Consider the following 10504-nt stretch of genomic DNA (forward strand, 5'->3'; position numbering starts at 1 on the left):
CTCATCTACAAAAAAAAATATTTGCAATTTCTAAAGTTTCTCAATTTTGACAGTCCCCAGACTCTGAACTAAGCAAGGCTTTCTGTAATAATTAGGTTCCCAAGTCAAGGGGGGATTTTGGTGCTTCCGAAAGCTTAAATTCTGGGGCAGCCTTGAACTTCCTTCCTCTTTCTCTTCTGCGTTTTGCTTCCTTGGTCTTTGCAATTGGGGAAATTTTTTCCTCTCCGAGTCACAGTCTCTTACTGTTAAAAAAAAAAAAAAAAAAATCTTACAGCATCACCTTCACATTCCCTTTCTGCTTATTTCCCAGAGTCCTTCTAGCATTCCAAGGGTGTTAATGGAGCGCATGCTAGACCGGAGTCGGGAGATCATCGCTTTACAAGGGTTTCTTTTCTGAGTGTGGAAAAAAAGAGGTTGGGTTGGGTATGAAACGTCCTGGATTAAAGTCCTCATTTACGTCGTCTTGGGGAGGATATATCCCCTCTGTGGGCCCCAGTTTCCTCCTGGGTAAAGGAAATGTTGGTCTACCGCAGGAATTCCAGAGTCAGGCAGCAAACGTGAAGGAAGGAAGTGCACTGAGTGTCAGAAAAGCGCTGGCGTCCAGAGGCAATAGGGAGAGGTGGGGACTGCGGAGGTCTGGCACAGGCACCTCCTGAAGTGAGGACTTGTTCTCGACTACAGCAACACCATCCAACCACCATAGGAATGTGAGCTCTCTGTTGGCAGACTTCCAACTTCTTAAGAGAGCCCTGAAATGTGGATTTTTATTTAAATTCTTTTGATTTAAAAAAAAATTTTTTTAATGTTTAGTTTTGAGAGAGAGACAGAGAGACAGAGACAGAGCACAAGCGGGGAAGGGGCAGAGAGCTGGAGACACAGAATCTGAAGCAGCCTCTAGGCTCTGAACTGTCAGCACAGAGCCCGACATGGGGCTTGAGCTCATGAACTGCGAGATCATGACCTGAACCAAAGTCAGATGCTTAACCGACTGAGCCACCCAGGCGCCCCTTGATTTTGTTTTGTTTTGTTTTGTTTAATTGCTTGCTCAAAACTTATAAATCATCACAGGTCTTTTTTGAGAAAACTCCTAGAGTCTCTTTTATGTCTAACGTCATAGGATCCTAAGTTCTGCCACGGAACTTTCCGAGAGTCTCCTACATTCCTCCCTCCAGTTTTTGCAAGTCTTCTTGGAGCTTTGTGTTGGGGCACCTAGGCCCCTGGGGCTTTCCTTCAGATTTTGGAATGTCTACCTCATTCTCAGGGGAGAAGCATTTTGGAGCTAGGATTTCCTCACAGACAGGATTCTCCTAAGTCTGATTCCTGGTCTTGGGATAAGCAAAGGATGAGCCGGCACTGAGAGTTCCACCTCGAGACCAGCCTCCCCCCTCGGAACGGGCCAGCGGGACTGTTGGCCAGGGAACTAGGCGAGTCTCTTCCCACCTACAACCCCTTTTTGAGAAGTGGAGTCTCTCCTCCCTTATCTGAAATGGGAGGGTTGCTGGAGTGTGAGCTTCCTCACCAATCCGTTCGCCTTCTTGGATGCTGGGATTCTTGGTCTCTCCCTGCTCCATTTTCTCACCGGCCACTAATCCTGCCCAAACGACCCTACGCTGTGCAGCTCACCGCCAAAAAACCAACCAGCAGTGTCTGCTTGGTCTGACTAGCCCCCATTCCCCGCTCCTGTTTGGTTCCTGAGAGCCACAAAGGCCCTCCTCTGGCCAACATTTCTTAGCTACTTAGGCTCCGTTTATCCTCATAGTAGCTCCCACACAAACACTGACTTTCCTCCGCATCAGGTCCCTCCAGCAGTACTGGACGTAAGGAGATAATACGACAAAGTGGCTACGAGCCTAAGCTTTAAATACAGAGTTCCTGTATTTAAAACCATAAGGGCAAACAATCCTACAGCTGCCATTTACTGGCTTTGTGGTCTCAGTCAAGTGGCTTCAAATGTCTGAACCCAATTTCTCCATCAGTGAAACATATACAGTAAAGCATACCTGTGGTGGTTAATTTTATACGTCAACTTGGCTGCCCAAAGTGCCCGGATACGTAGTCAAACACTACTCTGGATGTGTCTGTGAGGGTGTTTTGGGATGACGTTACCATTTAAGTCAATAGAGTTTGAGATCACCCTCTGTAATGTCGGTGGGCCTGGCCCAATCAGGCAAAGAACCGAACAGAACGAAAAGACTGACCTCCCCTGAGCAAGAGTTATTTCTGCCAGGAAAATGCCTTCAGACTTCAACTACAATATCAACTCTTCCCAAGGCAGCCTGCAGGCCCACTCTATAGATTTGGTGCTTGCCAGCACATGGACTAATCCCTTAAAAACTCTCTCTCTCTCACATATATATATTATATATAATTTATATTTTAAATGTAAATTATATATATATATATGAGAGAGAGAGATACACACAGCACATATATATGTTATATAACACTCTATGTGCTGTGTGTATATAGAGAGACATTATTACATATATTATACATGGACATTTATTTATTGTATCTTATCTATTGTATGTATATTGTATCAGACATAAAAGTCCACCTCTATCCATATTGTATCTACATTTATATTGTATATTGTAACTATATCTATATACACACAGTTCTGTTGGGGCTGTTTCTCTGAAGAACCCTGACAGATACCTATGAATTCTTAAAAGGATAACATGAGATAAGGTTTATAAAAGCTGAATTACATAGTGCCTGGTATGCACAAATCTCTCCATAAGTGGTAAAAAGAGACAAATGATTCTAGCTGGCTCCATTTCTTCCCTCTTTCTCTCCATCCCCACAAGCCCAGGGCCCCAGCTGCTGGCAGCCTCACCCCTGCACTGTTATCTCATAGGCTACTGGTGATGTAACACTTGGCTTTAGGCAGGAGGAGGATACGATGACATGCCACCGTGCCCACAATATTCTGGGAGCAAAGTCACCTATTTCAGAGCCACGCGTTCAGGTGTTACTGCGGGGTTCCTGCAGGTTTGGGATTATGATGGCCGCATCATCTAGCACCTTCTGAAACTAGAAGAGCCCCAGGTCAGCCTACTCAAAGGCCACAAGGAGTCAGATCGGCCATGTGTGACAAGAGATCCAAATCGCAAACTCTCTCCAGATATCCAGACTCCCCGACCGGCCTACCAACCGTCCGGCAAGCAAAAACTATCACAGTATGTGCTAAATCAACAAACCGTAAGAGGAAGCAAGGAAGATAGAAATGCATCTTCGGAAAGAGGAGCCCTTCAACGTTCTTACTGCCCTTTATTTACTTAGGGTCTGGACACCTGGCCCTGCTGGGGATCAGCCAGACCAAATAGCATCCCTGCACTCAGCGGCTTTGCTGTCTCCACCAGAGACCCCGTTAGACTGGAGGAGCCTCTGGAAACTTGCCCTTCTCCGGGCAAGCTGCTTACTGGGAGCGGCAGCTATAGATTTCTGCCCCAATTGTTTTTGGCTTGGACAGCCTATGCTTTTACAAACAGACCCTGACCGCCCTGAAGTCATTTCTGTCCTGGATCTCCATCCCAGGCCACCGTATTGTTTTCATTTCCTGTGCTTCTGCACTTCCTTACCATAACATTATCGCACATTCCCGGCGCCGCTGGGCGGCAGGCGGGCTGATACACCATCATTTGGCATCAGTCGAAATTGTTCCATAGAACTTCTAATCACGGGTCCCTTAAGGCGCCCTGCAGGAGCTTACAGCAACTCGGGAGCGAATGTCACAGGAATGCAAAGCCTGACGTGAGACGTGGTATATATTTCCAAGATAGGCTGCCTTCTATTGAAGTTGGCTGGTGAGGAATCCTACGTGCCCAGCAAGGAATCGGGAAGTGGAACGTACACAGTGAGGTGCATATGGAATCCCCAACCTCCCTTTTACCTGGGTCTCATGAGTGAGATAAGTTACCAAACCCCAAGGGCAGATGGCCACCGTCCTGACAGCGCTACAGATCTTTCCCCTTCTTGGGCAAGCTGACCCAACTACCTGCTCCACAACGGTATACAGCACCAAACAGGTGAAACCCATAGCCCTTAGTTTATCTCAGGCCTCTCTGATTATAAGATTTCAGACACTTTAAAATGGGGGTGGGGGGGTGGCTAATGGTGATTATAAAACATCATTCGTCAAAAGGCACATTCTTATTTCAGAAATGTTAAAAAATGGGAGAGAGGGTTCTAAAATGGACAAAATACAATATTAAAGACCTGGGAGTATTTTAGCAGACGAGTGATTTGTTTGGGGTACAAGGCATATCTATTCTATCATCTTATATCATTGATAATGTTGATGGCTGCAAAAATCAGAGTAATATATTACATTTTCATCATGTTGTATACTTTATAACATGTGAAAAGACTTCGTGGTCCTTCATCCTTCCAAGAGAAATCCTGAAGTGCCAACCTGATTTTCCTCCTCTATCCAGAAAGAATTCTTTCGTACTGGGAGAGGAGCTAAGTGCATCCACATAAGGAAAGAAAGGAGGGTGTGGAGAGGGGCAGAAAATAATAACACACAGTAGAGAAAGGGAAGGGTTTTGGGGCGGGGGGACTTGAACCGAGAGCATGAAGTATGTATGTGTGAAGAAGGGATTTTCTGTTTATTGTGTGCTTAGCTCTGCTTTGCTGTCCTTCCGGAGACGTGAGGAGGGAGTGGAATTCCTTTTTAATTACTTTTGGCCATTGTACTGTGCTTCTTAATTAAGTATGATACCATTTTTAAAGTGACCACTTGGATCCAGGTTTTTAAGGGGAATCATTGACGTTGTAATATGGCAGGGCAAATATCATTTGGTGAAGTATTTAAAGTCTTTAAAGCATAGTTATAAAAATGCTATAGTTAATCAATTTTCACTGAGTAAATGCATAATTCTCCATATATTCAGAATGGTGGAAGGGGCAATGCCAGTTGAGAGATGCAGTAAAACGTCCCGCTTCAATGAAGCTATGACAACTAAATTGAATAACTGTTCAAATGTTTGAACCGAATGGTCAACTGGCTTTGCGAATTGTTCCCCAAATTTAGTATATCTGTAGGTAGCCAATCATGACATTGTTAAAATTACTATTAGAAAGACGTGTGCCTTCGTCAATTCCACACCTGAGTATTTACCGAAGAGAAACGAGAACCTGTGTATGTCCACACAAAGACTTGTATGCAAATGTCCATAGCAACAGTATTCACAAGAGCCAAAAAGTGGGCCCAATCCCAATGTCCCTCACTGAGTGGTAGGATAAACAAAAGGTGGTACGTCCATACAATGGGTTCTATTCGGCAGTAAGAAGCAACAGAGTACTGATACATGCTACAACAAAGAGGAAACACAGATACGTTATGCTAAGTGAAAAAAAAATACACAAAAAAACTATTCCATTTACATGAAATATCTAGAAAAGGTAAACCTGAGGCGACAGGAAGTACATTAGGGGTTGCCTGGAGTTGGGGTTGGGAAAAATGGCCATGAGAGATATCATGGGGCGATGGAAATGTGCTTAAGCTGGATTATGGTGATGGTTACATAGCTCTGTTCATGTACTAAAATCACTGAATTTGTGCACTGAAAATGGACACGTTTTATGGTATGTAAATTATACCTTAATAAAGTTGATAAAAGAAAAACAAAAGGAGGAGAAGGAGGAAGTGTACCATTTACAATGAAACTCAAAGAGATTAATTAGGAAATGGGGAGAAGTGGGTGAAAGTGGCCCATGTGTACAGGAGGGATTATTGGCTGTAGGGTTAGAGTGAAGGACACATAGTGAAAGCTACAATGCAGGAAATAGGTGCTACGGTATGTATTTGATGTTAATAATGGAGGAGGGAAAGTGATTAACAGAAAGGCAAAGTGTTGAGTGCTAGGCTAGAGGACCACCACCAAGTTTTGACGCCTGTTAATGTAAATTCAGGAGATCAGAAGTTGGTATTAAGTCCATCATCAGAAACTTAACCTGTAGGTAAGATGAGGGTACGTAGCTTCTGGCCATCGCATTTTGCTAGTAAAGTCCCAGCATAAGAAGCTTTTGGTAAATTATTATCTACTATTGTACAAAAGAAACCAATCAACTTGACAATCTATTGTTCCGGGAGAGTTCAGTTATTGCCCTAGGTAAGTACTTGGTATTTGGATGTAGTCCAAAATATTATTGCTTTGAAAATACTTAATTTGTTTCTACTTTTACGATGTATAAAATCATTTGTCTTGTTTTACAGTACAGTTTTATGGTGCCAAACAAGTAAACTTCTGTTGATGAAAACTTCAAAAACCAAAAGGAACACCTGTTCCTGGTAAGGATTAAAACAAACAGAAGGGAGTATTAAATTCTAGGCAAACAGTAGCTTCCTTGTATCACCCAGAAGACAGAGGGACTCAGAAAGACAAAATGCAACACCGAGAAAGAAATTCACAAAGGCGTCTCTGCCTACAGTTTCTGCACATTCCTCCACCTTGCCCTTCTTCTCCCCTCTACCAAACAGCCCAGGAGGTAAAGGAAAGGAGATGAGTTACTCAATCTACTTGCCTACCTGGATGATTCTAAAAAGGGTAAGTTCCAACCTTTTGCAATATGAGAAGGTCCCAGGAGGTATAGCAGAATAAACATGGCTAACCATATGTGGGCATTCTCCAGAGAAACCAAAATCTCCTCAAGTCTCCTGAATTACTAAAGCCAGGTCTTAAGTCCAGAAAGGGTGAGAGTATGGTGCCAGTAATTGGCAAGACTCTTAAGCTCGTGTCTTTCCATGCTCCAGGTACCCCTGAACCAGACCAGGAGGTGGTAGCTTTATGAGAGTGGGGGCCAAGTTCACATTCTGGTTCAGCTCCCGCGAGATGAACTTACTAGTGGTCTGGAGGAGGCCATGCTGGGGAGAAGAATGTCATCTCTGCCAAAGAGCAAGACAGTGGTCTACTGGCACTGATCTTGGACCCGGGGGTGATGCTGAGTGGCCTTCCCATGGCAGTTGGTACACCAGATCTCTCTCCCAACTTGTGCTTGTATTTTTTTTTAAATGTTGCTATTAATTTTCTCTTGTTTGTTTTGGTCCATTTTAAAGAGTATAGAATTTGAAATCAGAAAAACCAGGATATAAACCTGGGTGCTCTGCAGTATTGTGTTGAATGGTCTTGGGGAATTTATGTAAGCCCTGAGCCTCATCTAAAATGAGAATAATTATAGCCAAATTATGGAAAAAGCCTAAATGTCCATCAACTGACGAATGGATAAAGAAGATGTGGTTGATATATACAATGGAATACTACTTGGCAATGAGAAAGAATGAAACCTGGCCATTCGTAGCAACGTGGATGGAACTGGAGAGTGTTATGCTAAGTGAAATAAGTCAGGCAGAGAAAGACAGATACCATATGTTTTCACTCATATGTGGATCCTGAGAAACTTAACAGAAGACCATGGGGGAGGGGAAGGGGGAAAAAAAAGTTACAGAAACAGAGGGAGGGAGGCAAAGCATAAGAGACTCTTAAATACAGAGAACAAACTGAGGGTTGATGGGGGGTGGGAGGGAGGGGGGGGTGAGTGATGGGCTTTGAGGAGGGCAACTGTTGGGATGAGCACCGGGTGTTGTATGGAAACCAATCTGACAATAAATTATATTTAATACAAAAAATTACTTCAAATTTAAAAATAAATAAGTTAATTAATTAATTAATTAATTAAAAAATGAGAATAATTGGTTATACTTACCACTGAAAGTTGTTTAGAGACTTAAATAAGATCATTCTTTAGAGAAGGGCTTTGTAAGGTGCTGTGTATGTACATTATTATTTTTGAAGCTTTGACCCTCACTTTTTTGGGTGTTAGCTACTCCCCCTTTGTTTTTGCCACCCACGAATGTTATAAACCAGCCTCCTGTATCTTCATCTAAGTTGTTCAAAAAGACACAAAGGAGGGTGGGGAGGGGTGAGGGGAGCGAGGTGGGGGAGGACCCGGACAGGACTGACTGAGGACAGAGTTCTATTGTTCAATGCCAGCAGCCTCCCTCAAGCTGTCACTAATCAGCACATCTGATTAATGACAGCAAAATTTTTTAACCAGCCAAGAACTAATCTATTTGTCCTAAATCAGCCTGTGTTTCCCAATCTTCTCAAAGAGATCATGAAAGGATTTGTCAAACCCCTTAAAATCCAGGACGCTACCCTCATGACCCTCCCTTGATCTGCCTGTCCAGCTTTTTCACAAAGGAAATCAGATTTGCTACACCAGGTTCATCCTTCCTGAGCTCGTGCTACCCCCACGCATCCTGTAGAAATCCCCACAGGCCACTTGTTCTAAATTTGTTCTAGAATGTTCCAGGGAGGTATCTCTCCTTGGGGTGATAGGCCTTGGGAGAATCCTGATGGCATGCCAGGTTAGTAAGGAGAGAAGGGCGTCAGGTGCCTATCTTCGTCTGGGAGCCACACGCAAGGCAGTGCGGGTGAGCAGCAGGAATGTACGTGGGCATTCACACAAGGAGTCTGCAAAGCCACACCTGAAGTGACCGCAATCAAAGGCCTGGGGAATAGGTAAATTGAGACTTAAGGTGGTCAGGCATGACAGAGCAGCACCTGATCGCAGGAGTATAAAACCAAGACTGGAAGCAGAAGGGATTGACTGAACGTTACCCACCCAAGCTGAGGCATGAGGACGCTCAGATGAATTCACCGAACTCCTACCAGTGCCCGGCCTGATTTATTAGCCCAACCACAGGCTTTTTCCCTAGAGTATTTAATAGGACATCCATCCAGGACACAAACAGAAACTCAAGCTTATATACAATTTCTCCCACCTCCTGAAAATTCATCCATTGGGGTGTGTCTGTCTTCCGGCCCTTTCTCCATCAGCCGCGGCTTTTGCAACATTCCTAGCAGCGCCTCCTCCACCACAGCTGCTGGTTGTTTCAATAGAGTTGAGTCAGGGCTAAGAATATGGGCTTCGGTGCCTGATAGACCTGGACGTATGTCCCCACGAGGCCGTTTACTTCAGTGAGAACTAACCAACTTGAACCTAAATTTTCTTGTTGAAAAAATAAGGATAACAGTAATCCCACCAAATGGGGTCTTTGTGAGGCTTCCACAAAATCACGTATTTAAAGCACACGGCACGGCCCCCGTATACCATGTAGGCTCCACGCGTGTTCCTATGGCCAACCACACCTTTACTCCCCTTGGTTCACTCCTCTCAGGATCAATACCCTTTGCCATGTGACTGGCAGTTCTCCCCACCAGAGATGGTGTGTATCTTCCGTCTCATTGGCGTTGACCTTGGCTGCCTGTGACTCACTTTAGCCACTGGAATGTGGGCAGAAGGAACGATGTGCCTCTTCTGAGTCCAAGCCTTACACGTCGTATCATATAGTTCTCATCCTGTCGTGCTCTGCCATGACCGAGGGAAGGATATGCCCCAGAAGGCCTACTGGTACCTGGGTAATACTAAACACACGGAGCAAAGTTGGACCCAATGCATAGCTTGAAGCCACGTCTAGCAGAGCTCAGCCTAGATCAGCCAAACCCCAGCCAGCCCACAAGCACACGAACAAGAAATAAGTGCTCATTTTTGTCCACCACAGGGTTTTGAAATGGTTTTTAAAGCGGCATTATTGTGGCAATAATTTATACTTACCTTGTCCAAGGCTTGGCGACTTAAGCGAATTTAAAGCAGTTAAAGGGTTCATTTCTCTTTTACTCCATTTCCTGCCAAGCCTCAATATAATAGAAAGAGAATGGGTTCTGGGCCCAGAGAGACTTAATTCCTATCTAGCTTCCTGAGTAACCCAGGACAGGTCATTTAACCTCCCTGGACTTGATTCTTCATCTGTTAAAAGGGGAATGAGAATACCAGCCCCTGTTAGTGTGAGGGCTAAATGGCATAATTTATGTCACACATGTGGACACGGCAAGGGTTCTCAAGAAAGGTGAGTAACTCTCCTCTTTTCTTTATAAGTTTATTGTGCTTTGGAGAGCCTCATGTCCAGACCTGGACAGAGCAGAAAGAAGTGAATAGAGTTTAGACGCCTCTCCCAGAACACAGGGGTTGAGGCATTTGGCTTTGTCTCAGACTTGGGTTTGTTCATTCACATTTTTGTGGCTCTGTCGTGTGCCAGGCACTGGGAATCTGGTGGCCAATAAGACCAATGAGGGCACTACTCTCATGGAGCTTACATCTCAGAAGAGATCGAAATAGATAACAAGTAAGAAAACAATAAATAAACTCCACAATTCCAAGCAGGAAAAAGTGCCATGAACTAAATACAAAAGGACGATGTGATAGACAGTGACAGAGTCGGGACCAGTGGTCAGGCCGACCTCACTGAGCCAGTGACAGTCTCTGCTTTCCAAATAGCAGAAATAGTCCTTTCTAGCCCTTCTCGCTCCACACTTACTCAGAGAAGCTCTTGTCGTCAACACTTTAACAAGTTACATTTTTTCTTTCCTTAACCACCTGCCACCCTTGGTATAGATCCAAGTTAAGTCTTTCTAAATTCATGCTTGATCGTGTGTTC

General features: G+C 44.2%; 1 long non-coding RNA gene across 1 annotated transcript; it reads left to right on the top strand.

The window, feature by feature from the left end:
- The first annotated feature begins 2919 nt into the window (after positions 1-2919).
- Positions 2920-7173, top strand: LOC125164381 (uncharacterized). Its single transcript, XR_007151737.1, has 3 exons — positions 2920-4031; positions 6224-6554; positions 6761-7173. It is a non-coding gene; the product is annotated as an uncharacterized LOC125164381 (long non-coding RNA).
- Positions 7174-10504: the final 3331 nt, after the last annotated feature.

This window comes from Prionailurus viverrinus, chromosome B1 (genome assembly GCF_022837055.1).
Source record: "Prionailurus viverrinus isolate Anna chromosome B1, UM_Priviv_1.0, whole genome shotgun sequence".
In the NCBI taxonomy this organism is placed as follows: domain Eukaryota; kingdom Metazoa; phylum Chordata; class Mammalia; order Carnivora; family Felidae; genus Prionailurus; species Prionailurus viverrinus.